Source organism: Pelobates fuscus, chromosome 2 (genome assembly GCF_036172605.1).
Source record: "Pelobates fuscus isolate aPelFus1 chromosome 2, aPelFus1.pri, whole genome shotgun sequence".
In the NCBI taxonomy this organism is placed as follows: Eukaryota; Metazoa; Chordata; class Amphibia; order Anura; family Pelobatidae; genus Pelobates; species Pelobates fuscus.
Genome location: NC_086318.1, coordinates 16,321,114 through 16,345,906, shown reverse-complemented (window position 1 = coordinate 16,345,906; position 24,793 = coordinate 16,321,114). Strand labels below are relative to the sequence as shown.

The window sequence follows — 24,793 nt, the reverse complement described above, 5'->3', positions numbered from 1 at the left end:
ATGTCGAATGGCGGCCACGTCGACTGTTCGGGAGTTCGAAGAACCATTGTCTAAAGTCACAATGGCCACAAATAGAGTCTCTCAGCCAAAACAAATTAAAAGGGGCCATAGTCACAGAGCAAAAGGTTGGCAAATATTCCTCTCCAAAAACCAGTGGCGAGGTCACTTTCCCCACAACTCTATTCAGCAAGCTGATCGCTCATGTGAGTAAACATGATTTTCTTGCATTTTTAGTAGAAAATCCATCTCTGAAAGTACAGCGAGCATGAGTTTTGCTTTTGTCGACGGTGATTTTTGCACAAAACCCTTCTCCCATTGTAGGGAATATGACAAAGGAACAGATGCACTTGAAATTTGCAAAGAGACTTCGAAAAGCCGCATTCTAACAAAAAGGAATCCAAAACGGAACAAAAGCAATATTTCTGCCCGGTTTCGAACCGGGGACCTTTCGCGTGTTAGGCGAACGTGATAACCACTACACTACAGAAACTACAGCTGTGCACATCCCTGTTGAGACCGGAGTAGCATGCGCCATGTGCAAGCACTGAATGCAAGACAGAAAATGCTGTCTTGCATTCGGTACTTGCACATGGCGCATGCTGATTTAATGAGTGCAATTCAGCTTTTTCTCAGACAACATTAGCTTCAGGTTTTTGGAAACCACTTTATTCAGCTAATAGATCGCTTACGTCTTGCCGAGTATACGTGATTTTTGGATTCATAGTCAAGCAGGTGCATTTCCAATTCAGAAGACTTCTAACGTCGGCAGATTTAGCAAAAATTAAATAATGTTTCTGCCTGGTTTCGAACCTGGGACCTTTCGCGTGCGAGGCGAAAGTGATAACCACTACACTACAGAAACTGCCACAATGCCGACTTTGCGCAGGAAAATTGGGGGAATGTGCTGCATACCCATTGTATTTAAAAAGTCCCCAGATTCAAATGCCTATTTCCTTCAACCTACATAGAAGAGGAAAACAGTCTGTTGATGTGAAATTGTATTCTTGGCAAAAGTTTGATCTGTCCAGTCAATCATTTCCAAACCTACACACATACAGTAAACAATCCCTCCCCTCTGCCTGTGATATAATTAAGGCAGTTAATGCATTAACTTAATTATCCCCAGGCAGAAGAAAATTAAAAACGCACATTTTTCTAAAGTACCATAAGTGGCCCAAAACACAACATATCCCCATAAATGTTACATCACCCGACAGCTCTGTTCTGGGTGAGCGACATATCCGAAAATCACCCAGATCAGATCAGGGGTTCAGAAATTTCATAGAAGTCATAATTTTGCCCAGGCGAACCCGGGATTTCATGCCCAAAACAGTTCCATAGATTGGCGGCTAAGTGCCGCTGGAGGACCGACCTGGAACCACGAGGTTTTCATGCCGAAAATAGCTCCAGGGCATTCGCGGCAAAGTCCCCTTGAAGTCTATTCGTGGTTTAAGTCAATGCGAACAAGATGGCCGCCACCGCGTGTTCCAATGTCGAATGGCGGCCACGTCGACTGTTCGGGAGTTCGAAGAACCATTGTCTAAAGTCCCAATGGCCACAAATAGGGTCTCTCAGCCAAAACAAATTAAAAGGGGCCATAGTCACAGAGCAAAAGGTTGGCAAATATTCCTCTCCAAAAACCAGTGGCGAGGTCACTTTCGTCACAACTCTATTCTGCAAGCTGATCGCTCATGTGAGTAAACATGATTTTCTTGCATTTTTAGTAGAAAATCCATCTCTGAAAGTACAGCGAGCATGAGTTTTGCTTTTGTCTACGGTGATTTTTGCACAAAACCCTTCTCCCATTGTAGGGAATATGACAAAAAGAACAGATGCACTTGAAATTTGCAAAGAGACTTTGAAAAGCCGCATTCTAACAAAAAGGAATCCAAAACGGAGCGAAAGCAATGTTTCTGCCCGGTTTCGAACCGGGGACCTTTCTCGTGTTAGGCGAACGTGATAACCACTACACTACAGAAACTACAGCTGTGCACATCCCTGTTGAGACCGGAGTAGCATGCGCCATGTGCAAGCACTGAATGCAAGACAGAAAATGCTGTCTTGCATTCGGTACTTGCACATGGCGCATGCTGATTTAATGAGTGCAATTCAGCTTTTTCTCAGACAACATTAGCTTCAGGTTTTTGGAAACCACTTTATTCAGCTAACAGATCGCTTACGTCTTGCCGAGTATACGTGATTTTTGGATTCATAGTCAAGCAGGTGCATTTCCAATTCAGAAGACTTCTAACGTCAGCAGATTTAGCAAAAATTAAATAATGTTTCTGCCAGGTTTCGAACCTGGGACCTTTCGCGTGTGAGGTGAACATGATAACCACTACACTACAGAAACTGCCACAATGCCCACTTTGCGCAGGAAAATTGGGGGAATGTGCTGCATACCCATCGTATTTAAAAAGTCCCCAGATTCAAATGCCTATTTCCTTCAACATACATAGAAGAAGAAAACAGTCTGTTAATGTGAAATTGTATTCTTGGCAAAAGTTTGATCTGTCCAGTCAATCATTTCCAAACCTACACACATACAGCAAACAATCCCTCCCCTCTGCCTGTGATATAATTAAGGCAGTTAATGCATTAACTTAATTATCCCCAGGCAGAAAAAAATAAAAAACGCACATTTTTCTAAAGTACCATAAGTGGCCCAAAACACAACATATCCCCATAAATGTTACATCACCCGACAGCTCTGATCTGGGTGAGCGACATATCCGAAAATCACCCAGATTAGATCAGGGGTTCAGAAATTTCATAGAAGTCATAATTTTGCCCAGGCGAACCCGGGATTTCATGCCCAAAACAGTTCCATAGATTGGCGGCTAAGTACCGCTGGAGGACCGACCTGGAACCGCGAGGTTTTCATGCCGAAAATAGCTCCAGGGCATTCGCGGCAAAGTCCCCTTGAAGTCTATTCGTGGTTTAAGTCAATGCGAACAAGATGGCCGCCACCGCGTGTTCCAATGTCGAATGGCGGCCACGTCGACTGTTCGGGAGTTCGAAGAACCATTGTCTAAAGTCCCAATGGCCACAAATAGGGTCTCTCAGCCAAAACAAATTAAAAGGGGCCATAGTCACAGAGCAAAAGGTTGGCAAATATTCCTCTCCAAAAACCAGTGGCGAGGTCAGTTTCGCCACAACTCTATTCAGCAAGCTGATCGCTCATGTGAGTAAACATGATTTTCTTGCATTTTTAGTAGAAAATCCATCTCTGAAAGTACAGCGAGCATGAGTTTTGCTTTTGTCGACGGTGATTTTTGCACAAAACCCTTCTCCCATTGTAGGGAATTTGACAAAAAGAACAGATGCACTTGAAATTTGCAAAGAGACTTCGAAAAGACGCATTCTAACAAAAAGGAATCCAAAACGGAACAAAAGCAATGTTGCTGCCCGGTTTCGAACCAGGGACCTTTCGCATGTTAGGCGAACGTGATAACCACTACACTACAGAAACTACAGCTGTGCACATCCCTGTTGAGACCGGAGTAGCATGCGCCATGTGCAAGCACTGAATGCAAGACAGAAAATGCTGTCTTGCATTCGGTACTTGCACATGGCGCATGCTGATTTAATGAGTGCAATTCAGCTTTTTCTCAGACAACATTAGCTTCAGGTTTTTGGAAACCACTTTATTCAGCTAACAGATCGCTTATGTCTTGCCGAGTATACGTGATTTTTGGATTCATAGTCAAGCAGGTGCATTTCCAATTCAGAAGACTTGTAACGTCAGCAGATTTAGCAAAAATTAAATAATGTTTCTGCCAGGTTTCGAACCTGGGACCTTTCGCGTGTGAGGCGAACATGATAACCACTACACTACATAAACTGCCACAATGCCGACTTTGCGCAGGAAAATTGGGGGAATGTGTTTGCTGCATACCCATCGTATTTAAAAAGTCCCCAGATTCAAATGCCTATTTCCTTCAACATACATAGAAGAAGAAAACAGTCTGTTGATGTGAAATTGTATTCTTGGCAAAAGTTTGATCTGTCCAGTCAATCATTTCCAAACCTACACACATACAGTAAACAATCCCTCCCCTCTGCCTGTGATATAATTAAGGCAGTTAATGCATTAACTTAATTATCCCCAGGCAGAAAAAAAATAAAAAACGCACATTTTTCTAAAGTACCATAAGTGGCCCAAAACACAACATATCCACATAAATGTTACGTCACCCGACAGCTCTGATCTGGGTAAGCGACATATCCGAAAATCACCCAGATCAGATCAGGGGTTCAGAAATTTCATAGAAGTCATCATTTTGCCCAGGCGAACCCGGGATTTCATGCCCAAAACAGTTCCATAGATTGGCGGCTAAGTGCCGCTGGAGGACCAACCGGGAACCACGAGGTTTTCATGCCGAAAATAGCTCCAGGGCATTCGCGGCAAAGTCCCCTTGAAGTCTATTCGTGGTTTAAGTCAATGCGAACAAGATGGCCGCCACCGCGTGTTCCAATGTCGAATGGCGGCCACGTCGACTGTTCGGGAGTTCGAAGAACCATTGTCTAAAGTCCCAATGGCCACAAATAGGGTCTCTCAGCCAAAACAAATTAAAAGGGGCCATAGTCACAGAGCAAAAGGTTGGCAAATATTCCTCTCCAAAAACCAGTGGCGAGGTCAGTTTCGCCACAACTCTATTCAGCAAGCTGATCGCTCATGTGAGTAAACATGATTTTCTTGCATTTTTAGTAGAAATCCATCTCTGAAAGTACAGCGAGCATGAGTTTTGCTTTTGTCAACGGTGATTTTTGCACAAAACCCTTCTCTCATTGTAGGGAATATGACAAAAGAACAAATGCACTTGAAATTTGCAAAGAGACTTCGAAAAACCGCATTCTAACAAAAAGGAATCCAAAACGGAACGAAAGCAATGTTTCTGCCCGGTTTCAGCTAACAGATCGCTTACGTCTTGCCGAGTATACGTGATTTTTGGATTCATAGTCAAGCAGGTGCATTTCCAATTCAGAAGACTTCTAACGTCGGCAGATTTAGCAAATATTAAATAATGTTTCTGCCAGGTTTCGAACCTGGGACCTTTCGCGTGTGAGGCGAACATGATAACCACTACAGTACAGAAACTGCCGCAATGCCAACTTTGCGCAGGAAAATTGTGGGAATGTGTTTGCTGCATACCCATCGTATTTAAAAAGTCCCCAGATTCAAATGCCTATTTCCTTCAACATACATAGAAGAAGAAAACAGTCTGTTGATGTGAAATTGTATTCTTGGCAAAAGTTTGATCTGTCCAGTCAATCATTTCCAAACCTACACACATACAGTAAACAATCCCTCCCCTCTGCCTGTGATATAATTAAGGCAGTTAATGCATTAACTTAATTATCCCCAGGCAGAAAAAAATAAAAAACGCACATTTTTCTAAAGTACCATAAGTGGCCCAAAACACGACATATCCACATAAATGTTACATCACCCGACAGTTCTGATCTGGGTGAGCGACATATCCGAAAATCACGCAGATCAGATCAGGGGTTCAGAAATTTCATAGAAGTCATAATTTTGCCCAGGCGAACCCGGGATTTCATGCCCAAAACAGTTCCATAGATTGGCGGCTAAGTGCCGCTGGAGGACCAACCAGGAACCACGAGGTTTTCATGCCGAAAATAGCTCCAGGGCATTCGCGGCAAAGTCCCCTTGAAGTCTATTCGTGGTTTAAGTCAATGCGAACAAGATGGCCGCCACCGCGTGTTCCAATGTCGAATGGCGGCCACGTCGACTGTTCGGGAGTTCGAAGAACCATTGTCTAAAGTCCCAATGGCCACAAATAGGGTCTCTCAGCCAAAACAAATTAAAAGGGGCCATAGTCACAGAGCAAAAGGTTGGCAAATATTCCTCTCAAAAAAGCAGTGGCGAGGTCACTTTCGCCACAACTCTATTATGCAAGCTGATCGCTCATGTGAGTAAACATGATTTTCTTGCATTTTTAGTAGAAAATCCATCTCTGAAAGTATAGCGAGCATGAGTTTTGCTTTTGTCGACGGTGATTTTTGCACAAAACCCTTCTCCCATTGTAGGGAATATGACAAAAAGAACAGATGCACTTGAAATTTGCAAAGAGACTTTGAAAAGCCGCATTCTAACAAAAAGGAATCCAAAACGGAGCCAAAGCAATGTTTCTGCCCGGTTTCGAACCGGGGACCTTTCTCATATTAGGCGATCATGATAACCACTACACTACAGAAACTACAGCTGTGCACATCCCTGTTGAGACCGGAGTAGCATGCGCCATGTGCAAGCACTGAATGCAAGACAGAAAATGCTGTCTTGCATTCGGTACTTGCACATGGCGCATGCTGATTTAATGAGTGCAATTCAGCTTTTTCTCAGACAACATTAGCTTCAGGTTTTTGGAAACCACTTTATTCAGCTAACAGATCGCTTACGTCTTGCCGAGTATACGTGATTTTTGGATTCATAGTCAAGCAGGTGCATTTCCAATTCAGAAGACTTCTAACGTCAGCAGATTTAGCAAAAATTAAATAATGTTTCTGCCAGGTTTCGAACCTGGGACCTTTCGCGTGTGAGGCGAACATGATAACCACTACACTACAGAAACTGCCACAATGCCGACTTTGCGCAGGAAAATTGGGGGAATGTGCTGCATACCCATCATATTTAAAAAGTCCCCAGATTCAAATGCCTATTTCCTTCAACATACATAGAAGAAGAAAACAGTCTGTTAATGTGAAATTGTATTCTTGGCAAAAGTTTGATCTGTCCAGTCAATCATTTCCAAACCTACACACATACAGCAAACAATCCCTCCCCTCTGCCTGTGATATAATTAAGGCAGTTAATGCATTAACTTAATTATCCCCAGGCAGAAAAAAATTAAAAAACGCACATTTTTCTAAAGTACCATAAGTGACCCAAAACACAACATATCCCCATAAATGTTACATCACCCGACAGCTCTGATCTGGGTGAGCGACATATCCGAAAATCACCCAGATCAGATCAGGGGTTCAGAAATTTCATAGAAGTCATAATTTTGCCCAGGCGAACCCGGGATTTCATGCCCAAAACAGTTCCATAGATTGGCGGCTAAGTGCCGCTGGAGGACCGACCTGGAACCGCGAGGTTTTCATGCCGAAAATAGCTCCAGGGCATTCGCGGCAAAGTCCCTTTGAAGTCTATTCGTGGTTTAAGTCAATGCGAACAAGATGGCCGCCACCGCGTGTTCCAATGTCGAATGGCGGCCACGTCGACTGTTCGGGAGTTCGAAGAACCATTGTCTAAAGTCCCAATGGCCACAAATAGGGTCTCTCAGCCAAAACAAATTAAAAGGGGCCATAGTCACAGAGCAAAAGGTTGGCAAATATTCCTCTCCAAAAACCAGTGGCGAGGTCCGTTTCGCCACAACTCTATTCAGCAAGCTGATCGCTCATGTGAGTAAACATGATTTTCTTGCATTTTTAGTAGAAAATCCATCTCTGAAAGTACAGCGAGCATGAGTTTTGCTTTTGTCGACGGTGATTTTAGCACAAAACCCTTCTCCCATTGTAGGGAATATGACAAAAAGAACAGATGCACTTGAAATTTGCAAAGAGACTTCGAAAAGCCGCATTCTAACAAAAAGGAATCCAAAACAGAACAAAAGCAATGTTTCTGCCCGGTTTCGAACCGGGGACCTTTCGCGTGTTAGGCGAACGTGATAACCACTACACTACAGAAACTACAGCTGTGCACAATCCTGTCGAGACCGGAGTAGCATGCGCCATGTGCAAGCACTGAATGCAAGACAGAAAATGCTGTCTTGCATTTGGTACTTGCACATAGCGCATGCTGATTTAATGAGTGCAATTCAGCTTTTTCTCAGACAACATTAGCTTCAGGTTTTTGGAAACCACTTTATTCAGCTAACAGATCGCTTACGTCTTGCCGAGTATACGTGATTTTTGGATTCATAGTCAAGCAGGTGCATTTCCAATTCAGAAGACTTGTAACGTCAGCAGATTTAGCAAAAATTAAATAATGTTTCTGCCAGGTTTCGAACCTGGGACCTTTCGCGTGTGAGGCGAACGTGATAACCACTACACTACAGAAACTGCCACAATGCCGACTTTGCGCAGGAAAATTGGGGGAATGTGTTTGCTGCATACCCATCGTATTTAAAAAGTCCCCAGATTCAAATGCCTATTTCCTTCAACATACATAGAAGAAGAAAACAGTCTGTTGATGTGAAATTGTATTCTTGGCAAAAGTTTGATCTGTCCAGTCAATCATTTCCAAACCTACACACATACAGTAAACAATCCCTCCCCTCTGCCTGTGATATAATTAAGGCAGTTAATGCATTAACTTAATTATCCCCAGGCAGAAAAAAATAAAAAACGCACATTTTTCTAAAGTACCATAAGTGGCCCAAAACACAACATATCCCCATAAATGTTACATCATCCGACAGCTCTGATCTGGGTAGGCGACATATCAGAAAATCACCCGGATCAGATCAGGGGTTCAGAAATTTCATAGAAGTCATAATTTTGCCCAGGCGAACCCGGGATTTCATGCCCAAAACAGTTCCATAGATTGGCGGCTAAGTGCCGCTGGAGAACCGACCGGGAACCACGAGGTTTTCATGCCGAAAATAGCTACAGGGCATTCGTGGCAAAGTCCCCTTGAAGTCTATTCGTGGTTTAAGTCAATGCGAACAAGATGGCCACCACTGCGTGTTCCAATGTCGAATGGCGGCCACGTCGACTGTTCGGGAGTTCGAAGAACCATTGTCTAAAGTCCCAATGGCCACAAATAGGGTCTCTCAGCCAAAACAAATTAAAAGGGGCCATAGTCACAGAGCAAAAGGTTGGCACATATTCCTCTCCAAAAACCAGTGGCGAGGTCACTTTCGCCACAACTCTATTCAGCAAGCTGATCGCTCATGTGAGTAAACATGATTTTCTTGCATTTTTAGTAGAAAATCCATCTCTGAAAGTACAGCGAGCATGAGTTTTGCTTTTGTCGACGGTGATTTTTGCACAAAACCCTTCTCCCATTGTAGGGAATATGACAAAAAGAACAGATGCACTTGAAATTTGCAAAGAGACTTCGAAAAGACGCATTCTAACAAAAAGGAATCCAAAACGGAACAAAAGCAATGTTGATGCCCGGTTTCGAACCAGGGACCTTTCGCGTGTTAGGCGAACGTGATAACCACTACACTACAGAAACTACAGCTGTGCACATCCCTGTTGAGACCGGAGTAGCATGCGCCATGTGCAAGCACTGAATGCAAGACAGAAAATGCTGTCTTGCATTCGGTACTTGCACATGGGGCATGCTGATTTAATGAGTGCAATTCAGCTTTTTCTCAGACAACATTAGCTTCAGGTTTTTAGAAACCACTTTATTCAGCTAACAGATCGCTTACGTCTTGCCGAGTATACGTGATTTTTGGATTCATAGTCAAGCAGGTGCATTTCCAATTCAGAAGACTTGTAACGTCAGCAGATTTAGCAAAAATTAAATAATGTTTCTGCCAGGTTTCGAACCTGGGACCTTTCGCGTGTGAGGCGAACGTGATAACCACTACACTACATAAACTGCCACAATGCCGACTTTGCGCAGGAAAATTGGGGGAATGTGTTTGCTGCATACCCATCGTATTTAAAAAGTCCCCAGATTCAAATGCCTATTTCCTTCAACATACATAGAAGAAGAAAACAGTCTGTTGATGTGAAATTGTATTCTTGGCAAAAGTTTGATCTGTCCAGTCAATCATTTCCAAACCTACACACATACAGTAAACAATCCCTCCCCTCTGCCTGTGATATAATTAAGGCAGTTAATGCATTAACTTAATTATCCCCAGGCAGAAAAAAAATAAAAAACGCACATTTTTCTAAAGTACCATAAGTGGCCCAAAACACAACATATCCACATAAATGTTACGTCACTCGACAGCTCTGATCTGGGTAAGCGACATATCCGAAAATCACCCAGATCAGATCAGGCGTTCAGAAATTAAATAGAAGTCATAATTTTGCCCAGGCAAACCCGGGATTTCCTGCCCAAAACAGTTCCATAGATTGGCGGCAATCTGCCGCTGGAGGACCGACCTGGAACCGCGAGGCTTTCATGCCGAAAATAGCTCCAGGGCATTCGCGGCAAAGTCCCCTTGAAGTCTATTCGTGGTTTAAGTCAATGCGAACAAGATGGCCGCCACCGCGTGTTCCAATGTCGAATGGCGGCCACGTCGACTGTTCGGGAGTTCGAAGAACCATTGTCTAAAGTCCCAATGGCCACAAATAGGGTCTCTCAGCCAAAACAAATTAAAAGGGGCCATAGTCACAGAGCAAAAGGTTGGCAAATATTCCTCTCCAAAAACCAGTGGCGAGGTCAGTTTCGCCACAACTCTATTCAGCAAGCTGATCGCTCATGTGAGTAAACATGATTTTCTTGCATTTTTAGTAGAAAATCCATCTCTGAAAATACAGCGAGCATGAGTTTTGCTTTTGTCGACGGTGATTTTTGCACAAAACCCTTCTCCCATTGTAGGGAATATGACAAAAAGAACAGATGCACTTGAAATTTGCAAAGAGACTTCAAAAAGCCGCATTCTAACAAAAAGGAATCCAAAACAGAACAAAAGAAATGTTTCTGCCCGGTTTCGAACCAGGGACCTTTCGCGTGTTAGGCGAACGTGATAACCACTACACTACAGAAACTACAGCTGTGCACATCCATGTTGAGACCGGAGTAGCATGCGCCATGTGCAAGCACTGAATGCAAGACAGAAAATGCTCTCTTGCATTCGGTACTTGCACATGGCGCATGCTGATTTAATGAGTGCAATTCACCTTTTTCTCAGACAACATTAGCTTCAGGTTTTTGGAAACCACTTTATTCAGCTAACAGATCGCTTACGTCTTGCCGAGTATACGTGATTTTTGGATTCATAGTCAAGCAGGTGCATTTCCAATTCAGAAGACTTCTAACGTCGGCAGATTTAGCAAAAATTACATAATGTTTCTGCCAGGTTTCGAACCGACCTTTCTCGTGTGAGGCGAACGTGATAACCACTACACTACAGAAACTGCCACAATGCTGACTTTGCGCAGGAAGATTGGGGGAATGTGTTTGCTGCATACCCATCGTATTTAAAAAGTCCCCAGATTCAAATGCCTATTTCCTTCAACATACATAGAAGAAGAAAACAGTCTGTTGATGTGAAATTGTATTCTTGGCAAAAGTTTGATCTGTCCAGTCAATCATTTCCAAACCTACACACATACAGTAAACAATCCCTCCCCTCTGCCTGTGATATAATTAAGGCAGTTAATGCATTAACTTAATTATCCCCAGGCAGAAAAAAATAAAAAACGCACATTTTTCTAAAGTACCATAAGTGGCCCAAAACACAACATATCCACATAAATGTTACATCACCCGACAGTTCTGATCTGGGTGAGCGACATATCCGAAAATCACCCAGATCAGATCAGGGGTTCAGAAATTTCATAGAAGTCATCATTTTGCCCAGGCGAACCCGGGATTTCATGCCCAAAACAGTTCCATAGATTGGCGGCTAAGTGCCGCTGGAGGACAAACCGGGAACCACGAGGTTTTCATGCTGAAAATAGCTCCAGGGCATTCGCGGCAAAGTCCCCTTGAAGTCTATTCGTGGTTTAAGTCAATGCGAACAAGATGGCCGCCACCGCGTGTTCCAATGTCGAATGGCGGCCACGTCGACTGTTCGGGAGTTCGAAGAACCATTGTCTAAAGTCCCAATGGCCACAAATAGGGTCTCTCAGCCAAAACAAATTAAAAGGGGCCATAGTCACAGAGCAAAAGGTTGGCAAATATTCCTCTCCAAAAACCAGTGGCGAGGTCACTTTCGCCACAACTCTTTTCAGCAAGCTGATCGCTCATGTGAGTAAACATGATTTTCTTGCATTTTTAGTAGAAATCCATCTCTGAAAGTACAGCGAGCATGAGTTTTGCTTTTGTCAACGGTGATTTTTGCACAAAACCCTTCTCTCATTGTAGGGAATATGACAAAAGAACAGATGCACTTGAAATTTGCTAAGAGACTTCGAAAAACCGCATTCTAACAAAAAGGAATCCAAAACGGAACGAAAGCAATGTTTCTGCCCGGTTTCAGCTAACAGATCGCTTACGTCTTGCCGAGTATACGTGATTTTTGGATTCATAGTCAAGCAGGTGCATTTCCAATTCAGAAGACTTCTAACGTCGGCAGATTTAGCAAATATTAAATAATGTTTCTGCCAGGTTTCAAACCTGGGACCTTTCGCGTGTGAGGCGAACATGATAACCACTACAGTACAGAAACTGCCACAATGCCAACTTTGCGCAGGAAAACTGTGGGAATGTGTTTGCTGCATACCCATCGTATTTAAAAAGTCCCCAGATTCAAATGCCTATTTCCTTCAACATACATAGAAGAAGAAAACAGTCTGTTGATGTGAAATTGTATTCTTGGCAAAAGTTTGATCTGTCCAGTCAATCATTTCCAAACCTACACACATACAGTAAACAATCCCTCCCCTCTGCCTGTGATATAATTAAGGCAGTTAATGCATTAACTTAATTATCCCCAGGCAGAAAAAAATAAAAAACGCACATTTTTCTAAAGTACCATAAGTGGCCCAAAACACAACATATCCACATAAATGTTACATCACCCGACAGTTCTGATCTGGGTGAGCGACATATCCGAAAATCACGCAGATCAGATCAGGGGTTCAGAAATTTCATAGAAGTCATCATTTTGCCCAGGCGAACCCGGGATTTCATGCCCAAAACAGTTCCATAGATTGGCGGCTAAGTGCCGCTGGAGGACCAACCGGGAACCACGAGGTTTTCATGCCGAAAATAGCTCCAGGGCATTCGCGGCAAAGTCCCCTTGAAGTCTATTCGTGGTTTAAGTCAATGCGAACAAGATGGCCGCCACCGCGTGTTCCAATGTCGAATGGCGGCCACGTCGACTGTTCGGGAGTTCGAAGAACCATTGTCTAAAGTCCCAATGGCCACAAATAGGGTCTCTCAGCCAAAACAAATTAAAAGGGGCCATAGTCACAGAGCAAAAGGTTGGCAAATATTCCTCTCCAAAAACCAGTGGCGAGGTCACTTTCGCCACAACTCTTTTCAGCAAGCTGATCGCTCATGTGAGTAAACATGATTTTCTTGCATTTATAGTAGAAATCCATCTCTGAAAGTACAGCGAGCATGAGTTTTGCTTTTGTCAACGGTGATTTTTGCACAAAACCCTTCTCTCATTGTAGGGAATATGACAAAAGAACAGATGCACTTGAAATTTGCAAAGAGACTTCGAAAAACCGCATTCTAACAAAAAGGAATCCAAAACGGAACGAAAGCAATGTTTCTGCCCGGTTTCAGCTAACAGATCGCTTACGTCTTGCCGAGTATACGTGATTTTTGGATTCATAGTCAAGCAGGTTCATTTCCAATTCAGAAGACTTCTAACGTCGGCAGATTTAGCAAATATTAAATAATGTTTCTGCCAGGTTTCGAACCTGGGACCTTTCGCGTGTGAGGCGAACATGATAACCACTACACTACAGAAACTGCCACAATGCCAACTTTGCGCAGGAAAATTGTGGGAATGTGTTTGCTGCATACCCATCGTATTTAAAAAGTCCCCAGATTCAAATGCCTATTTCCTTCAACATACATAGAAGAAGAAAACAGTCTGTTGATGTGAAATTGTATTCTTGGCAAAAGTTTGATCTGTCCAGTCAATCATTTCCAAACCTACACACATACAGCAAACAATCCCTCCCCTCTGCCTGTGATATAATTAAGGCAGTTAATGCATTAACTTAATTATCCCCAGGCAGAAAAAAATTAAAAAACGCACATTTTTCTAAAGTACCATAAGTGGCCCAAAACACAACATATCCCCATAAATGTTACATCACCCGACAGCTCTGATCTGGGTGAGCGACATATCCGAAAATCACCCAGATCAGATCAGGGGTTCAGAAATTTCATAGAAGTCATAATTTTGCCCAGGCGAACCCGGGATTTCATGCCCAAAACAGTTCCATAGATTGGCGGCTAAGTGCCGCTGGAGGACCGACCTGGAACCGCGAGGTTTTCATGCCGAAAATAGCTCCAGGGCATTCGCGGCAAAGTCCCCTTGAAGTCTATTCGTGGTTTAAGTCAATGCGAACAAGATGGCCGCCACCGCGTGTTCCAATGTCGAATGGCGGCCCCGTCAAATGTTCGGGAGTTCGAAGAACCATTGTCTAAAGAACCAATGGCCACAAATAGGGTCTCTCAGCCAAAACAAATTAAAAGGGGCCATAGTCACAGAGCAAAAGGTTGGCAAATATTCCTCTCCAAAAACCAGTGGCGAGGTCACTTTCGCCACAACTCTATTCAGCAAGCTGATCGCTCATGTGAGTAAACATGATTTTCTTGCATTTTTAGTAGAAAATCCATCTCTGAAAGTACAGCGAGCATGAGTTTTGCTTTTGTCGACGGTGATTTTTGCACAAAACCCTTCTCCCATTGTAGGGAATATGACAAAAAGAACAGATGCACTTGAAATTTGCAAAGAGACTTCGAAAAGCCGCATTCTAACAAAAAGGAATCCAAAACAGAACAAAAGCAATGTTTCTGCCCGGTTTCGAACCGGGGACTTTTCGCGTGTTAGGCGAACGTGATAACCACTACACTACAGAAACTGCCACAATGCTGACTTTGCGCAGGAAAATTGGGGGAATGTGTTTGCTGCATACCCATCGTATTTAAAAAGTCCCCAGATTCAAATGCCTATTTCCTTCAACATACATAGAAGAAGAAAACAGTCTGTTGATGTGAAATTGTATTCTTGGCAAAAGTTTGATCTGTCCAGTCAATCATTTCCAAACCTACACACATACAGTAAATAATCCCTCCCCTCTGCCTGTGATATAATTAAGGCAGTTAATGCATTAACTTAATTATCCCCAGGCAGAAAAAAATAAAAAAACGCACATTTTTCTAAAGTACCATAAGTGGCCCAAAACACAACATATCCCCATAAATGTTACATCACCCGACAGGTCTGATCTGGGTGAGCGACATATCCGAAAATCACCCAGATCAGATCAGGGGTTCAGAAATTTCATAGAAGTCATAATTTTGCCCAGGCGAACCCGGGATTTCATGCCCAAAACAGTTCCATAGATTGGCGGCTAAGTGCCGCTGGAGGACCGACCTCGAACCGCGAGGTTTTCAAGCCGAAAATAGCTCCAGGGCATTCGCGGCAAAGTCCCCTTGAAGTCTATGCGTGGTTTAAGTCAAAATGCCCCGTCAAATGTTCGGGAGTTCGAATATTCCTCTCCAAAAACCAGTGGCGAGGTCACTTTCGCCACAACTCTATTCAGCAAGCTGATCGCTCATGTGAGTAAACATGATTTTCTTGCATTTTTAGTAGAAAATCCATCTCTGAAAGTACAGCGAGCATGAGTTTTGCTTTTGTCGACGGTGATTTTTGCACAAAACCCTTCTCTCATTGTAGGGAATATGACAAAAAGAACAGATGCACTTGAAATTTGCAAAGAGACTTCGAAAAGCCGCATTCTAACAAAAAGGAATCCAAAACGGAACGAAAGCAATGTTTCTGCCTTGTTTCGAAACGGGGACTATTCGCGTGTTAGGTGAACATGATAACCACTACACTACAGAAACTACAGCTGTGCACATCCCTGTCGAGACCGGAGTAGCATGCGCCATGTGCAAGCACTGAATGCAAGACAGAAAATGCTGTCTTGCATTCGGTACTTGCACATGGCGCATGCTGATTTAATGAGTGCAATTCAGCTTTTTCTCAGACAACATTAGCTTCAGGTTTTTGGAAACCACTTTATTCAGCTAACAGATCGCTTACGTCTTGCCGAGTATACGTGATTTTTGGATTCATAGTCAAGCAGGTGCATTTCCAATTCAGAAGACTTGTAACGTCAGCAGATTTAGCAAAAATTAAATAATGTTTCTGCCAGGTTTCGAACCTGGGACCTTTCGCGTGTGAGGCGAACGTGATAACCACTACACTACAGAAACTGCCACAATGCTGACTTTGCGCAGGAAGATTGGGGGAATGTGTTTGCTGCATACCCATCGTATTTAAAAAGTCCCCAGATTCAAATGCCTATTTCCTTCAACATACATAGAAGAAGAAAACAGTCTGTTGATGTGAAATTGTATTCTTGGCAAAAGTTGGATCTGTCCAGTCAATCATTTCCAAACCTACACACATACAGTAAACAATCCCTCCCCTCTGCCTGTGATATAATTAAGGCAGTTAATGCATTAACTTAATTATCCCCAGGCAGAAAAAAATAAAAAACGCACATTTTTCTGAAGTACCATAAGTGGCCCAAAACACAACATATCCATATAAATGTTACATCACCCGACAGCTCTGATCTGGGTGAGCGACATATCCGAAAATCACCCAGATCAGATCAGGGGTTCAGAAATTTCATAGAAGTCATAATTTTGCCCAGGCAAACCCGGGATTTCATGCCCAAAACAGTTCCATAGATTGGCGGCTAAGTGCCGCTGGAGGACCGACCTGGAACCGCGAGGTTTTCATGCCGAAAATAGCTCCAGGGCATTCGCGGCAAAGTCCCCTTGAAGTCTATTCGTGGTTTAAGTCAATGCGAACAAGATGTCCGCCACCGCGTGTTCCAATGTCGAATGGCGGCCACGTCGACTGTTCGGGAGTTCGAAGAACCATTGTCTAAAGTCCCAATGGCCACAAATAGGGTCTCTCAGCCAAAACAAATTAAAAGGGGCCATAGTCACAGAGCAAAAGGTTGGCAAATATTCCTCTCCAAAAACCAGTGACGAGGTCACTTTCGCCACAACTCTATTCAGCAAGCTCATCGCTCATGTGAGTAAACATGATTTTCTTGCATTTTTAGTAGAAAATCCATCTCTGAAAGTACAGCGAGCATGAGTTTTGCTTTTGTCGACGGTGATTTTTGCACAAAACACTTCTCCCATTGTAGGGAATATGACAAAAAGAACAGATGCACTTGAAATTTGCAAAGAGACTTTGAAAAGACGCATTCTAACAAAAAGGAATCCAAAACGGAACAAAAGCAATGTTTCTGCCCGGTTTCGAAACGGGGACCTTTCGCGTGTTAGGCGAACGTGATAACCACTACACTACAGAAACTACAGCTGTGCAGATCCATGTTGAGACCGGAATAGCATGCGCCATGTGCAAGCACTGAATGCAAGACAGAAAATGCTGTCTTGCATTCGGTACTTGCACATGGCGCATGCTGATTTAATGAGTGCAATTCAGCTTTTTCTCAGACAACATTAGCTTCAGGTTTTTGGAAACCACTTTATTCAGCTAACAGATCGCTTACGTCTTGCCGAGTATACGTGATTTTTGGATTCATAGTCAAGCAGGTGCATTTCCAATTCAGAAGACTTGTAACGTCAGCAGATTTAGCAAAAATTAAATAATGTTTCTGCCAGGTTTCGAACCTGGGACCTTTCGCGTGTGAGGCGAACATGATAACCACTACACTACAGAAACTGCCACAATGCCGACTTTGCGCAGGAAAATTGGGGGAATGTGCTGCATACCCATCGTATTTAAAAAGTCCCCAGATTCAAATGCCTATTTCCTTCAACATACATAGAAGAAGAAAACAGTCTGTTAATGTGAAATTGTATTCTTGGCAAAAGTTTGATCTGTCCAGTCAATCATTTCCAAACCTACACACATACAGCAAACAATCCCTCCCCTCTGCCTGTGATATAATTAAGGCAGTTAATGCATTAACTTAATTATCCCCAGGCAGAAAAAATCTAAAAAACGCACATTTTTCTAAAGTACCATAAGTGGCCCAAAACACAACATATCCCCATAAATGTTACATCACCCGACAGCTCTGATCTGGGTGAGCGACATATCCGAAAATCACCCAGATCAGATCAGGGGTTCAGAAATTTCATAGAAGTCATAATTTTGCCCAGGCGAACCCAGGATTTCATGCCCAAAACAGTTCCATAGATTGGCGGCTAAGTGCCGCTGGAGGACCGACCTGGAACCGCGAGGTTTTCATGCCGAAAATAGCTCCAGGGCATTCGCGGCAAAGTCCCCTTGAAGTCTATTCGTGGTTTAAGTCAATGCGAACAAGATGGCCGCCACCGCGTGTTCCAATGTCGAATGGCGGCCACGTCGACTGTTCGGGAGTTCGAAGAACCATTGTCTAAAGTCCCAATGGCCACAAATAGGGTCTCTCAGCCAAAACAAATTAAAAGGGGCCATAGTCACAGAGCAAAAGGTTGGCAAATATTCCTCTCCAAAAACCAGTGGCGAGGTCAGTTTCGCCACAACTCTATTCAGCAAGCTGATCGCTCATGTGAGTAAACATGATTTTCTTGCATTTTTAGTAGAAAATCCATCTCTGAAAGTACAGCGAGCATGAGTTTTGCTTTTGTCGACGGTGATTTTAGCACAAAACCCTTCTCCCATTGTAGGGAATATGACAAAAAGAACAGATGCACTTGAAATTTGCAAAGAGACTTCGAAAAGCCGCATTCTAACAAAAAGGAATCCAAAACAGAACAAAAGCAATGTTTCTGCCCGGTTTCGAACCGGGGACCTTTCGCGTGTTAGGCGAACGTGATAACCACTACACTACAGAAACTACAGCTGTGCACAATCCTGTCGAGACCGGAGTAGCATGCGCCATGTGCAAGCACTGAATGCAAGACAGAAAATGCTGTCTTGCATTTGGTACTTGCACATAGCGCATGCTGATTTAATGAGTGCAATTCAGCTTTTTCTCAGACAACATTAGCTTCAGGTTTTTGGAAACCACTTTATTCAGCTAACAGATCGCTTACGTCTTGCCGAGTATACGTGATTTTTGGATTCATAGTCAAGCAGGTGCATTTCCAATTCAGAAGACTTGTAACGTCAGCAGATTTAGCAAAAATTAAATAATGTTTCTGCCAGGTTTCGAACCTGGGACCTTTCGCGTGTGAGGCGAACGTGATAACCACTACACTACATAAACTGCCACAATGCCGACTTTGCGCAGGAAAATTGGGGGAATGTGTTTGCTGCATACCCATCGTATTTAAAAAGTCCCCAGATTCAAATGCCTATTTCCTTCAACATACATAGAAGAAGAAAACAGTCTGTTGATGTGAAATTGTATTCTTGGCAAAAGTTTGATCTGTCCAGTCAATCATTTCCAAACCTACACACATACAGTAAACAATCCCTCCCCTCTGCCTGTGATATAATTAAGGCAGTTAATGCATTAACTTAATTATCCCCAGGCAGAAAAAAATAAAAAACGCACATTTTTCTAAAGTACCATAAGTGGCCCAAAACACAACATATCCCCATAAATGTTACATCATCCGACAGCTCTGATCTGGGTAGGCGACATATCAGAAAATCACCCGGATCAGATCAGGGGTTCAGAAATTTCATAGAAGTCATAATTTTGCCCAGGCGAACCCGGGATTTCATGCCCAAAACAGTTCCATAGATTGGCGGCTAAGTGCCGCTGGAGGACCGACCGGGAACCACGAGGTTTTCATGCCGAAAATAGCTACAGGGCATTCGTGGCAAAGTCCCCTTGAAGTCTATTCGTGGTTTAAGTCAATGCGAACAAGATGGCCACCACCGCGTGTTCCAATGTCGAATGGCGGCCACGTCGACTGTTCGGGAGTTCGAAGAACCATTGTCTAAAGTCCCAATGGCCACAAATAGGGTCTCTCAGCCAAAACAAATTAAAAGGGGCCATAGTCACAGAGCAAAAGGTTGGCACATATTCCTCTCCAAAAACCAGTGGCGAGGTCACTTTCGCCACAACTCTATTCAGCAAGCTGATCGCTCATGTGAGTAAACATGATTTTCTTGCATTTTTAGTAGAAAATCCATCTCTGAAAGTACAGCGAGCATGAGTTTTGCTTTTGTCGACGGTGATTTTTGCACAAAACCCTTCTCCCATTGTAGGGAATATGACAAAAAGAACAGATGCACTTGAAATTTGCAAAGAGACTTCGAAAAGACGCATTCTAACAAAAAGGAATCCAAAACGGAACAAAACCAATGTTGCTGCCCGGTTTCGAACCAGGGACCTTTCGCGTGTTAGGCGAACGTGATAACCACTACACTACAGAAACTACAGCTGTGCACATCCCTGTTGAGACCGGAGTAGCATGCGCCATGTGCAAGCACTGAATGCAAGACAGAAAATGCTGTCTTGCATTCGGTACTTGCACATGGCGCATGCTGATTTAATGAGTGCAATTCAGCTTTTTCTCAGACAACATTGGCTTCAGGTTTTTGGAAACCACTTAATTCAGCTAACAGATCGCTTACGTCTTGCCGAGTATACGTGATTTTTGGATTCATAGTCAAGCAGGTGCATTTCCAATTCAGAAGACTTCTAACGTCGGCAGATTTAGCAAAAATTAAATAATGTTTCTGCCAGGTTTTGAACCTGGTCCTTTCGCGTGTGAGGCGAACGTGATAACCACTACACTACAGAAACTGCCACAATGCCGACTTTGCGCAGGAAAATTGTGGGAATGTGTTTGCTGCATACCCATCGTATTTAAAAAGTCCCCAGATTCAAATGCCTATTTCCTTCAACATACATAGAAGAAGAAAACAGTTTGTTGATGTGAAATTGTATTCTTGGCAAAAGTTTGATCTGTCCAGTCAATCATTTCCAAACCTACACACATACAGCAAACAATCCCTCCCCTCTGCCTGTGATATAATTAAGGCAGTTAATGCATTAACTTAATTATCCCCAGGCAGTAAAAAATAAAAAACGCACATTTTTCTAAAGTACCATAAGTGGCCCAAAACACAACATATCCCCATAAATGTTACATCACCCGACAGCTCTGATTTGGGTGAGCGACATATCCGAAAATCACCCGGATCAGATCAGGGGTTAAGAAATTTCATAGAAGTCATAATTTTGCCCAGGCGAACCCGGGATTTCATGCCCAAAACAGTTCCATAGAATGGCGGCTAAGTGCCGCTGGAGGACCGACCTGGAACCGCGAGGTTTTCATGCCGAAAATAGCTCCAGGGCATTCGCGGCAAAGTCCCCTTGAAGTCTATTCGTGGTTTAAGTCAATGCGAACAAGATGGCCGCCACCGCGTGTTCCAATGTCGAATGGCGGCCACGTCGACTGTTCGGGAGTTCGAAGAACCATTGTCTAAAGTCCCAATGGCCACAAATAGGGTCTCTCAGCCAAAACAAATTAAAAGGGGCCATAGTCACAGAGCAAAAGGTTGGCAAATATTCCTCTCCAAAAACCAGTGGAGAGGTCAGTTTCGCCACAACTCTATTCAGCAAGCTGATCGCTCATGTGAGTAAACATGATTTTCTTGCATTTTTAGTAGAAAATCCATCTCTGAAAATACAGCGAGCATGAGTTTTGCTTTTGTCGACGGTGATTTTTGCACAAAACCCTTCTCCCATTGTAGGGAATATGACAAAAAGAACAGATGCACTTGAAATTTGCAAAGAGACTTCGAAAATCCGCATTCTAACAAAAAGGAATCCAAAACAGAACAAAAGCAATGTTTCTGCCCGGTTTCGAACCGGGGACCTTTCGCGTGTTAGGCGAACGTGATAACCACTACACTACAGAAACTACAGCTGTGCACATCCATGTTGAGACCGGAGTAGCATGCGCCATGTGCAAGCACTGAATGCAAGACAGAAAATGCTGTCTTGCATTCGGTACTTGCACATGGCGCATGCTGATTTAATGAGTGCAATTCAGCTTTTTCTCAGACAACATTAGCTTCAGGTTTTTGGAAACCACTTTATTCAGCTAACAGATCGCTTACGTCTTGCCGAGTATACGTGATTTTTGGATTCATAGTCAAGCAGGTGCATTTCCAATTCAGAAGACTTCTAACGCCAGCAGATTTAGCAAAAATTACATAATGTTTCTGCCAGGTTTCAACCTGGGACCTTTCGCGTGTGAGGCGAACGTGATAACCACTACAATAAAGAAACTACCACAATGCTGACTTTGCGCAGGAAGATTGGGGGAATGTGTTTGCTGCATACCCATCGTATTTAAAAAGTCCCCAGATTCAAATGCCTATTTCCTTCAACATACATAGAAGAAGAAAACAGTCTGTTGATGTGAAATTGTATTCTTGGCAAAAGTTTGATCTGTCCAGTCAATCATTTCCAAACCTACACACATACAGTAAACAATCCCTCCCCTCTGCCTGTGATATAATTAAGGCAGTTAATGCATTAACTTAATTATCCCCAGGCAGAAAAAAATAAAAACCGCACATTTTTCTAAAGTACCATAAGTGGCCCAAAACACAACATATCCACATAAATGTTACATCACCCGACAGCTCTGATCTGGGTGAGCGACATATCCGAAAATCACCCAGATCACATCAGGGGTTCAGAAATTTCATAGAAGTCATAATTTTGCCCAGGCGAACCCGGGATTTCATGCCCAAAACAGTTCCATAGATTGGCGGCTAAGTGCCGCTGGAGGACCGACCTGGAACCGCGAGGTTTTCATGCCGAAAATAGCTCCAGGGCATTCGCGGCAAAGTCCCCTTGAAGTCTATTCGTGGTTTAAGTCAATGCGAACAAGATGGCCGCCACCGCGTGTTCCAATGTCGAATGGCGGCCACGTCGACTGTTCGGGAGTTCGAAGAACCATTGTCTAAAGTCCCAATGGCCACAAATAGGGTCTCTCAGCCAAAACAAATTAAAAGGGGCCATAGTCACAGAGCAAAAGGTTGGCAAATATTCCTCTCCAAAAACCAGTGGAGAGGTCAGTTTCGCCACAACTCTATTCAGCAAGCTGATCGCTCATGTGAGTAAACATGATTTTCTTGCATTTTTAGTAGAAAATCCATCTCTGAAAATACAGCGAGCATGAGTTTTGCTTTTGTCGACGGTGATTTTTGCACAAAACCCTTCTCCCATTGTAGGGAATATGACAAAAAGAACAGATGCACTTGAAATGTGCAAAGAGACTTCGAAAATCCGCATTCTAACAAAAAGGAATCCAAAACATAACAAAAGCAATGTTTCTGCCCGGTTTCGAACCGGGGACCTTTCGCGTGTTAGGCGAACGTGATAACCACTACACTACAGAAACTACAGCTGTGCACATCCATGTTGAGACCGGAGTAGCATGCGCCATGTGCAAGCACTGAATGCAAGACAGAAAATGCTGTCTTGCATTCGGTACTTGCACATGGCGCATGCTGATTTAATGAGTGCAATTCAGCTTTTTCTCAGACAACATTAGCTTCAGGTTTTTGGAAACCACTTTATTCAGCTAACAGATCGCTTACGTCTTGCCGAGTATACGTGATTTTTGGATTCATAGTCAAGCAGGTGCATTTCCAATTCAGAAGACTTCTAACGCCAGCAGATTTAGCAAAAATTACATAATGTTTCTGCCAGGTTTCAACCTGGGACCTTTCGCGTGTGAGGCGAACGTGATAACCACTACAATAAAGAAACTACCACAATGCTGACTTTGCGCAGGAAGATTGGGGGAATGTGTTTGCTGCATACCCATCGTATTTAAAAAGTCCCCAGATTCAAATGCCTATTTCCTTCAACATACATAGAAGAAGAAAACAGTCTGTTGATGTGAAATTGTATTCTTGGCAAAAGTTTGATCTGTCCAGTCAATCATTTCCAAACCTACACACATACAGTAAACAATCCCTCCCCTCTGCCTGTGATATAATTAAGGCAGTTAATGCATTAACTTAATTATCCCCAGGCAGAAAAAAATAAAAACCGCACATTTTTCTAAAGTACCATAAGTGGCCCAAAACACAACATATCCACATAAATGTTACATCACCCGACAGCTCTGATCTGGGTGAGCGACATATCCGAAAATCACCCAGATCACATCAGGGGTTCAGAAATTTCATAGAAGTCATAATTTTGCCCAGGCGAACCCGGGATTTCATGCCCAAAACAGTTCCATAGATTGGCGGCTAAGTGCCGCTGGAGGACCGACCTGGAACCGCGAGGTTTTCATGCCGAAAATAGCTCCAGGGCATTCGCGGCAAAGTCCCCTTGAAGTCTATTCGTGGTTTAAGTCAATGCGAACAAGATGGCCGCCACCGCGTGTTCCAATGTCGAATGGCGGCCACGTCGACTGTTCGGGAGTTCGAAGAACCATTGTCTAAAGTCCCAATGGCCACAAATAGGGTCTCTCAGCCAAAACAAATTAAAAGGGGCCATAGTCACAGAGCAAAAGGTTGGCAAATATTCCTCTCCAAAAACCAGTGGCGAGGTCACTTTCGCCACAACTCTATTCAGCAAGCTGATCGCTCATGTGAGTAAACATGATTTTCTTGCATTTTTAGTAGAAAATCCATCTCTGAAAGTACAGCGAGCATGAGTTTTGCTTTTGTCGACAGTGATTTTTGCACAAAACCCTTCTCCCATTGTAGGGAATATGACAAAAAGAACAGATGCACTTGAAATTTGCAAGGAGACTTCGAAAAGCCGCATTCTAACAAAAAGGAATCCAAAACGTAACAAAAGCAATGTTTCTGCCCGGTTTCGAACCGGGGACCTTTCGCGTGTTAGGCGAACGTGATAACCACTACACTACAGAAACTACAGCTGTGCAGATCCATGTTGAGACCGGAATAGCATGCGCCATGTGCAAGCACTGAATGCAAGACAGAAAATGCTGTCTTGCATTCGGTACTTGCACATGGCGCATGCTGATTTAATGAGTGCAATT

The 24,793-nt window shown here is 43.3% G+C and overlaps 23 non-coding genes across 23 annotated transcripts; all 23 read right to left on the bottom strand.

The window, feature by feature from the left end:
• Window positions 1-417: 417 nt before the first annotated feature.
• TRNAV-AAC (transfer RNA valine (anticodon AAC)) lies at window positions 418-490 on the bottom strand. Its single transcript has one exon. It is a non-coding gene; the product is annotated as a tRNA-Val (tRNA).
• Window positions 491-789: 299 nt separating this feature from the next.
• On the bottom strand, window positions 790-862 carry TRNAA-CGC (transfer RNA alanine (anticodon CGC)). The gene has a single exon. It is a non-coding gene; the product is annotated as a tRNA-Ala (tRNA).
• Window positions 863-1,908: 1,046 nt separating this feature from the next.
• On the bottom strand, window positions 1,909-1,981 carry TRNAV-AAC (transfer RNA valine (anticodon AAC)). The gene has a single exon. It is a non-coding gene; the product is annotated as a tRNA-Val (tRNA).
• Window positions 1,982-2,280: 299 nt separating this feature from the next.
• On the bottom strand, window positions 2,281-2,353 carry TRNAV-CAC (transfer RNA valine (anticodon CAC)). The gene has a single exon. It is a non-coding gene; the product is annotated as a tRNA-Val (tRNA).
• A 1,046-nt stretch (window positions 2,354-3,399) lies between these two features.
• TRNAV-AAC (transfer RNA valine (anticodon AAC)) lies at window positions 3,400-3,472 on the bottom strand. Its single transcript has one exon. It is a non-coding gene; the product is annotated as a tRNA-Val (tRNA).
• Window positions 3,473-6,523: 3,051 nt separating this feature from the next.
• On the bottom strand, window positions 6,524-6,596 carry TRNAV-CAC (transfer RNA valine (anticodon CAC)). The gene has a single exon. It is a non-coding gene; the product is annotated as a tRNA-Val (tRNA).
• A 1,047-nt stretch (window positions 6,597-7,643) lies between these two features.
• Window positions 7,644-7,716, bottom strand: TRNAV-AAC (transfer RNA valine (anticodon AAC)). The gene has a single exon. It is a non-coding gene; the product is annotated as a tRNA-Val (tRNA).
• A 299-nt stretch (window positions 7,717-8,015) lies between these two features.
• On the bottom strand, window positions 8,016-8,088 carry TRNAV-CAC (transfer RNA valine (anticodon CAC)). Its single transcript has one exon. It is a non-coding gene; the product is annotated as a tRNA-Val (tRNA).
• Window positions 8,089-9,138: 1,050 nt separating this feature from the next.
• On the bottom strand, window positions 9,139-9,211 carry TRNAV-AAC (transfer RNA valine (anticodon AAC)). Its single transcript has one exon. It is a non-coding gene; the product is annotated as a tRNA-Val (tRNA).
• A 299-nt stretch (window positions 9,212-9,510) lies between these two features.
• TRNAV-CAC (transfer RNA valine (anticodon CAC)) lies at window positions 9,511-9,583 on the bottom strand. The gene has a single exon. It is a non-coding gene; the product is annotated as a tRNA-Val (tRNA).
• A 1,051-nt stretch (window positions 9,584-10,634) lies between these two features.
• Window positions 10,635-10,707, bottom strand: TRNAV-AAC (transfer RNA valine (anticodon AAC)). Its single transcript has one exon. It is a non-coding gene; the product is annotated as a tRNA-Val (tRNA).
• Window positions 10,708-13,515: 2,808 nt separating this feature from the next.
• TRNAV-CAC (transfer RNA valine (anticodon CAC)) lies at window positions 13,516-13,588 on the bottom strand. The gene has a single exon. It is a non-coding gene; the product is annotated as a tRNA-Val (tRNA).
• Window positions 13,589-14,639: 1,051 nt separating this feature from the next.
• TRNAV-AAC (transfer RNA valine (anticodon AAC)) lies at window positions 14,640-14,712 on the bottom strand. Its single transcript has one exon. It is a non-coding gene; the product is annotated as a tRNA-Val (tRNA).
• Window positions 14,713-15,999: 1,287 nt separating this feature from the next.
• TRNAV-CAC (transfer RNA valine (anticodon CAC)) lies at window positions 16,000-16,072 on the bottom strand. Its single transcript has one exon. It is a non-coding gene; the product is annotated as a tRNA-Val (tRNA).
• Window positions 16,073-17,122: 1,050 nt separating this feature from the next.
• Window positions 17,123-17,195, bottom strand: TRNAV-AAC (transfer RNA valine (anticodon AAC)). Its single transcript has one exon. It is a non-coding gene; the product is annotated as a tRNA-Val (tRNA).
• Window positions 17,196-17,494: 299 nt separating this feature from the next.
• Window positions 17,495-17,567, bottom strand: TRNAV-CAC (transfer RNA valine (anticodon CAC)). The gene has a single exon. It is a non-coding gene; the product is annotated as a tRNA-Val (tRNA).
• Window positions 17,568-18,614: 1,047 nt separating this feature from the next.
• On the bottom strand, window positions 18,615-18,687 carry TRNAV-AAC (transfer RNA valine (anticodon AAC)). Its single transcript has one exon. It is a non-coding gene; the product is annotated as a tRNA-Val (tRNA).
• A 299-nt stretch (window positions 18,688-18,986) lies between these two features.
• Window positions 18,987-19,059, bottom strand: TRNAV-CAC (transfer RNA valine (anticodon CAC)). The gene has a single exon. It is a non-coding gene; the product is annotated as a tRNA-Val (tRNA).
• Window positions 19,060-20,109: 1,050 nt separating this feature from the next.
• Window positions 20,110-20,182, bottom strand: TRNAV-AAC (transfer RNA valine (anticodon AAC)). The gene has a single exon. It is a non-coding gene; the product is annotated as a tRNA-Val (tRNA).
• A 299-nt stretch (window positions 20,183-20,481) lies between these two features.
• Window positions 20,482-20,553, bottom strand: TRNAV-CAC (transfer RNA valine (anticodon CAC)). Its single transcript has one exon. It is a non-coding gene; the product is annotated as a tRNA-Val (tRNA).
• A 1,050-nt stretch (window positions 20,554-21,603) lies between these two features.
• TRNAV-AAC (transfer RNA valine (anticodon AAC)) lies at window positions 21,604-21,676 on the bottom strand. Its single transcript has one exon. It is a non-coding gene; the product is annotated as a tRNA-Val (tRNA).
• A 1,421-nt stretch (window positions 21,677-23,097) lies between these two features.
• On the bottom strand, window positions 23,098-23,170 carry TRNAV-AAC (transfer RNA valine (anticodon AAC)). The gene has a single exon. It is a non-coding gene; the product is annotated as a tRNA-Val (tRNA).
• A 1,421-nt stretch (window positions 23,171-24,591) lies between these two features.
• On the bottom strand, window positions 24,592-24,664 carry TRNAV-AAC (transfer RNA valine (anticodon AAC)). The gene has a single exon. It is a non-coding gene; the product is annotated as a tRNA-Val (tRNA).
• Window positions 24,665-24,793: the final 129 nt, after the last annotated feature.